Source organism: Dermacentor silvarum, chromosome 11, assembly GCF_013339745.2.
Source record: "Dermacentor silvarum isolate Dsil-2018 chromosome 11, BIME_Dsil_1.4, whole genome shotgun sequence".
NCBI classification, from domain to species: domain Eukaryota; kingdom Metazoa; phylum Arthropoda; class Arachnida; order Ixodida; family Ixodidae; genus Dermacentor; species Dermacentor silvarum.
Window position 1 is genome coordinate 34,050,490 of NC_051164.1, and position 7,213 is coordinate 34,057,702.

Consider the following 7,213-nt stretch of genomic DNA (forward strand, 5'->3'; position numbering starts at 1 on the left):
GTGGAGATCGCTTTCAAGATACGGTGCGCGCCACAGCCCGCAGTCGCGCAAAGTACAAATACACAGTTGCTGGCAGAGCAGAAGACGCGCCCCCTCCCTCTCGCGCTGCCTTCCGGCTTTCCTGCTTTCGCGTGGGAGTGAGTGAGTGAGTGAGAAAAGTTTTAGTGTTCGTAAGGGGTGACACCGGAGCTCCGGTACCGCTCGTAGGCATCGACGGAGCATCCAGTAGACGAAGCGGCTTGCCGCTTCAGCTGCCAGACGGACAATGTTGGCCTGTGACGCCGGGTCTTCGCTATGAAGCCCGGTCTCCCATGCTTCTTCGTCCGTGAATAAATTATATCCCGGGGAGTAGCTGCACTCCCATAGGATTTCCCTTATTATTTGCATGTTCTTAGGTGTTGGTGCGACCGTGAGGGCTTTCCTAATTTTGTTCCTATTTTATCGCAGAATCTTCAGAATTGGTCCTCCGGATTTCCCGTTTGCGTGTGGTATCTCCATCTGGGAGACATGTGGTTCTTGGCTTGCAGGCTGCGCCAGGTGACCACCCTCTGCGGACGTGAGGGACCTATACGGGAGTGGATATTTCAGGCTTCCTAGTCTTTAGTGCCATGTGATCTTGTGGTAGGTCGCGAGCGTCTCGACTGTAAAGTTAGGTTGAGGCCACCGTCCCCCCCCCCCCCCCTTTGATAATGAGCCCTAGGGTATGGGCGTTGGTGGCTTCGTTTCCTGATATGTTGGAGTGAGCGGGGGCTCAGATTATGGTGATCCCTCTGCCTATGATACCTTTCGATATTAGGCTGTACGCGTAGTATGATATTTTGCCTCAGCAGAAATTTGTTACTGCCGTTTTGCTGTCGCTAACAATCACCCTCGCGTCCGTACTAACGCACGCCAGGGCGATCGCCGCTTCCTCCGCTGCTGTGGCTTCTACACCGCTTGTATATATCGCGCCCTGTTCTACTCCGGACCCGTCGACTACCACTGAGACGGAGCTTCCGTCTCCACCAACGGCGCGGTCTGTGATAGCAACCGTCTCGGGTGGCATTCTGCTTAGCTTTGTTGCCAAGTGTTTGGCTTTGTGCTGCCGTCTTTCCTGATCGTGTTGTGGGTGCATGTTCTTAGGTATGTGTGCGACCGTGAGGGCTTTCCTAATTTTGGACTCAATGTGGAACGTCTGGAATTTAGTTCCTCTGATCGCTTGTAGTCCTACCCAGTTTAGAATCTGCTGTCCTGGCTTGGTTAGACTCAGGCGTTCAAGTTGTGTCGTTCTCGTCGCTTCCGCTAACTCTTGCCATGTGTTATGCACCCCCATTCCCTCTAGTGCCTCAATTGAGGGCGAGATTGGTAGTCCCAGTGCACGTTTCGTACATTTCCTTATTATTTATTATTATTATTATTTTATTTATTATTATTATTCTTATTATTCTTATTTGTTATATTATATAATTTATTTATTGTTATTATAATATTATTAATATTTCGCGTGGGAGATTCAGTCGCCAGTTCCCCTTGCGCCCGGTCACAAGGTACGCATTTGGTGACGCAGCTAAACGTCGCCTCCCCTCCCTCCCTCCCTCCCATCCTCCAACGGCCTTTCGCATGACCGAAGACGTCACGTTTGCTCTCTGCTGCGCGTTCGCTCTCCGTGAAAGCGCGCGTCCCTCGCACGCGTTCACTCGCACATACAGCATACGGCGCGCAGCGATGATTATGTCGCCATTGGACTTTATACGGAACCTCACGGCAACGACGACGGCAACGGCAGAAATGCGTTTGGAGTGTCCATATAGTTTCTATTGCAATAAATTGCTGCAATGCTCGGTTATGCCGGCATGTGAATGACGGATATTATATCGATATCGCTACACTTCATCTTTTTGCTTCAAATGACTTTTTGCTTTGACAAATGGTTATTTTACAAATATTGCTTCATAAGCACAAGCATTTACCATGATTATTTATTTCCGCAGACATTTATTGTCCACATGCGTTTAAAAATAGATGGTTACTTGGAAATTCACAAAAATTATCGCAATAAGTAAGGCCACAAGGACGTCTGAAGCCACAAACACGATTATTATACAAAACCACGTACTATCCTCAAGGGAGATGATAGCTGAACGATCGTAGCGTCAGAGCTCCCCTGTCGTATTATTTAAGAGAACGTTTAGGCCTAACGCGATATGCACTGCAGTTTACGAAATACCGGAACACCAGAGAATGGACATCCACTCAAAGCCATGGACGTATAGTAACGACATCTAATCGTGGTTTCTGCAACCATAACTCCTTAGAAGCGTTTTTCTGCGGCGTGGCTGCTCTCGCAGAAGTAAAAGGGAAGAGCCGTTCATGATTGTGTTGCCACCGACGCCTTTACGCCAACTCCAATGTTGCCTGCCGCTGCAATCATAGTGTTACGCGAACGATGGATTGCACACTAAAAACTATTTACAAAGCATATTTGCAAAAACCATTGCAGCGCTGTCCAGTTCAGCCAACAGCTGGTCAGGAGCAGTTCATCTTCATCGGGGCGCCCGCGCGCATCGTCCAAGAGAAACACGCGATATGCCAGTAGCAATAGCTTAATTTGTATGGTTGAACGCGACATCGCAAATGCCGCAACCAGCGCTTCTGCTGACGCCTACTTCTACCGCATTGCAAGAATGGTAATACGCCCGTAAGATAAAGTTAAATACCCCATAACACGTATCTACTCCTCAAGAAGGCTGAAATTGAAAAACTCAACATCGTCATCAGAAAGGCAATTAAGAGCGCACTAGGACTTCCCAGTACGACCTCAACCACGACACTACTCAAACTTGGCCTCCATAACACCTGGGAAGAAATGAGTGAAGCGCAGAGGGCCAGCCAGCTGGAACGCCTTAAGCTGACTCAAACAGGGAGAGCAGTACTTCGCAAACTCGCATACAGCGAAAACTTTATAGCAGACTCAGACGTGAAAGCCCGATTGCCGCCACTTCTCCGTGACTCTATCTCAGTCGCTCCAATACCTCGAAACATGCATGCAACACACCACAAAGACAGAAGACAAGCAAGAGTTCGAGCGCTAAGCAAGAAATACTCAAGGAACCCCAACACGAGATATACAGATGCGGCAAAATACCCAGGTAGAAGAGCCTACGCAATTACCGTGACCAACAACAAAGGGAATGAGCTAGTCGCTGCCACCATACCGGCCAGAAATCCAGAAACGGCGGAGGAAGTGGCCATCATCCTCGGCATCGCCACATGCAAGGACACCGCAATCATCTTGAGCGACTCGCAAACGGCATGTAGAAACTACAAAAAGGCCGAATCTCTGCCGCAGCCGTGAAAATTCTAAAACAGCTATCAAGACGCCAAGAACTACCCGAAACCTACGTCGTATGGACCCCAGGCCACGACCACCTGGCAGGAAACGAAGCAGCACATGCTGTCTCCCGAGAGCATACCAGCCGGGATTTCCTGCCGCACGGGATCCGGAAATCGACTAGGGTGGAGGACATTCTCATCAACTACGCCGTAATACTGCAGCATTACCGACTCGAAAGAAGAGAATATCCTTTACCACATTCAAAATTAAGCAAGGAAGAAGCCACCGCCCTCCGCAGACTACAAACAAATACGTATGTCCATGGAATTATCATGCACCGGATGCATCCCACTAAATTCTCATACCTATGCCGATATTGTGATGTACCAGACACCCTACAACACATGGTGTTGGTGTGCCCACACCGCGAGAAAACCAGTCAAGACGATGCCTCAGAAACGATACAAGCCACCGAAGAAACGTGGGAGGCAATGTTAACTGCACAGAGATTGGAGGATCAGCGAAGTCTGGTGGACCGGGCCCGGGCTGCGGCATTAGCCAACGGCTTTCTGCACTGAGAGAGCCGCCCACCTAGGGCGAAGAAAGAACACTTTCTCGCTGTTTCCAGCAATAAACGTTCATTCCTCCTCCTCCTCCCATAACACGTGGAAAGTCACGGTGGTCACCTGGGGGGTAGCTCGAAGTTCCTTCATAGTTTATAGTTCATAGTTCATAGGGCTGACACGTATGCCTTCGCATACGTGTCAGCCCTAGACCATTCATGACAAAAATTGTCTTGCGCAACGAAGGTCAACCTAATAGCTTATATGCTATGCAGAGGTTGCTGATCTCCACAGAAAACTTTACATACTTCTATATAAATCATTTACGATGATTCATGATGCTGCGCAAGTAATATCCGACGCACAAGGTAACATTGAAGATCAGTGGCGATTTAGGAGTAAATGCGAGATAAATGCGTTCGCACTTCGCTCCATGTACATTCTTGTAATTCATGCCATCCCATCTCTGCATTTACCACGTGACCAGCTTCCCACACGTTTGCCGCCTTTGAGACTCTTAATGATCGTGCATTAAAAAGTCTAAACTAAGTTCACAATGCAAATTATCCGCACCTCAGTTACATAATTCGGGTATACTTTTCAATGTACGTCATCGGTTCAGTCTGAAGCTTAGGAAAAGTACAGAGCAACGTTGTCGCATGCTGATATTCGGTGTCTGAGATACATTTTTTGGAGTTTGCCCCATAAGGCATCTAAAATGTCTTTAGTACGTGATAAAAAGGTTATCGACATTGCATGCATGCCCATTGTTTGTACATTTGTAGATGAAATTTTGAAGGTTTCAGCTTAAAAAAACTGTCCCCAAATATTATTGCCCAAGAAAGCTCTCGGATATCATAGAAAACTGGTTACGAAATTTCAATGACTCTCTCATTTCTGATTTTTATTTCTTTTTTGATTCAGTTGCACACAATATAAATTTCGTACTTGAAGGGGAACTCAGACTAGAATGGATTTGCATGGTCTGCATGGTGTTACTGTTTGTTAAGAAAGTACTCAAAAGTGTATTTGCAGTCGAGCGCCAACACTTACAGTCGCAGGTGCGATGTCCTGGTCCCCGTAGAACGCTGCGCAATCCTCGTAGTACGCAGAAGTTCCAATGAGGTCGGCATATGATGCGTCGCTATACTTTGGCTGATACCAGCGGCCTTTCATTGTCACAGAGACGGTCCCCGAAGTTTGCAGATGTTTGCGGGCCAATGAGGTGACATGCGAAACTGACAGAAGCTGGCATGGCCACCAGTATGCGACATGGTCATCAGATACACAGACAAGACAAGACAAGTCAGACAGACAGACAGACAGACAGATAGGACAAGACAAGACAATACAAGATAGGCAGACAGACAATACAACACAAGACAGACGCAGAGACAGACAGAGAATAATAAAAACCAGTCAAAAGACGAAGGACAGAGAAGATACGTGGCACACACGACGACTGGAACACAACACACACGACTGGAACACACAAAAGCACACACAACTTTGCTGCAAAAGATTAAGAGGCGAGAGCAAAAAAAGGGCTGACCCAACGGCGGCTGAACGGAATAGACTTGAAGTGATGCCCTATGTTCATAGGGTCTCCCACAACGTCAAGAAAGTTGCTGCGAGGCTGGGCGTTAACGTTGTTTTTTCTGCTCCCTGCAAACTTTCAGGCCTTTGCTCACGTGTGGCGCGCGGCAGGAATAGACCCCCCGCGTGTCATGACAACGGTTACATTCCTTGTGCTACACGTGTGGTGTATGAGCTTCCGCTGATTTGTGAAAAAGTTTACATCGGTCAAACAGGCCGGTGTATTAATGAGAGGCTGCGAGAACACTACAATTCTTGGAATACCTCTGATGGAGCAAATCTGCCTCGCCATTGTCAGGAATGCGGTTGCGTCCCGCTTTTTTCCAATGTTAAAATCCTTGGTAGGGGCAAGGGCAAGACGGAGCGTGAAATTCTCGAAGCTTACCATATCAATTTGCAAGGGGATAATTGCATCAGTTCTACCTCTCTCTCACTGATGCAGAAGGAACTTAGTTTCCTATCGCACTGGCGTTAGCTACGTGGCGTTTTGCAATCACCTTTGTTTGTGTGTGGGTGTCGGCTTTTGAGCTGCGCATGCTCGCCGGGTTTTCCTGAGAGACGGGGTTTTTCAATAAAGCGCAGTTGTTAGTATTCCAGTCGTCGTGTGTGCCACGTCTGTTCTCTGTCCTTCGTCTTTTGACTGGTTTTTACTATTCAGTATGTACCAACTGACCCAGACTGCTACTCTACTCCACGACAGACAGAGAGACAAGATAAGAAAATACAAGACAAGAAAGGCAGACAGACCGACGGATGGATGGACGGACAGACAGGCCTTAATCAAAAGACCCCCTTTCCCTAGTATCGCCTGTGTCAATCAATAACATATATGGGATCTTCAAAACCCGCATGTACCCATATAAATTCATATGACCACATATAATTATGCGACCTGGCACATGGAAATGTTCAACAGACATAGATAGATAGCCATTTAGATTCTAGGAGAGTGTTACTGAGACTGTCTTATACATGTGCACGCATACTTGCGTGGGAGCGAGATTTCAAAAGCCTAGCAACTGTTTCTACAAAATGTACTTGGTGCTCAGCATGTGTCTTGTGGCGCGCGATTGCTTGATACTTTGAAGAATTACCAGCTACCCCCCCCCCCCCCCCCCCAAGAATGATGTAACTCACCAGCGTGTGTCCGTAGCGTAATATGACGTGGTTAGGGTGTCGCAATATGCTGGGCGGCATTATCTCGCAGTCCGGGCGGTCTGCATCACGGTACGAGAAGTGGGACACGGCCACAATCAGATGGGGCAGGTATATTTTCCTGCGGACGTGAGAAAAATTAAAGCTAGCAACATATTGCTTTGTGTATCTAATGAACGAGCCAGATCACATATAAATCATCAAAAAGCGGCCGCCGGTTCAACTGTGGCTAGGGGCGCCACTTATTAAATGAAATCCTATGCAAGGTTTTTTTTTTCGGTCTGTTGAGTGACAGATTGAAACAATCTGAAAACAAAGCTGGTTTTAGAGAAGCTTGGCCAGTTCACAGCCCGGGAAGAATTATTTTCGGAACGGTAAAGTACTTTGTGAAATATACACTTGACAGACGCTTTTGTTCCATGAATAAATTAGAGTCTCTGTGTATGCATAGAACCTTCTTGTGGTGTTTTCGGCACGCTTTTCGTATTTTTGGCGTTCGATGAACGCAAAAAAAAAAACAGTGAGAAAGAGAGCAAGCAGTAGTGTCAATGAAACAGTGGTAAACGGATCTGGTAACAAAGTGCTT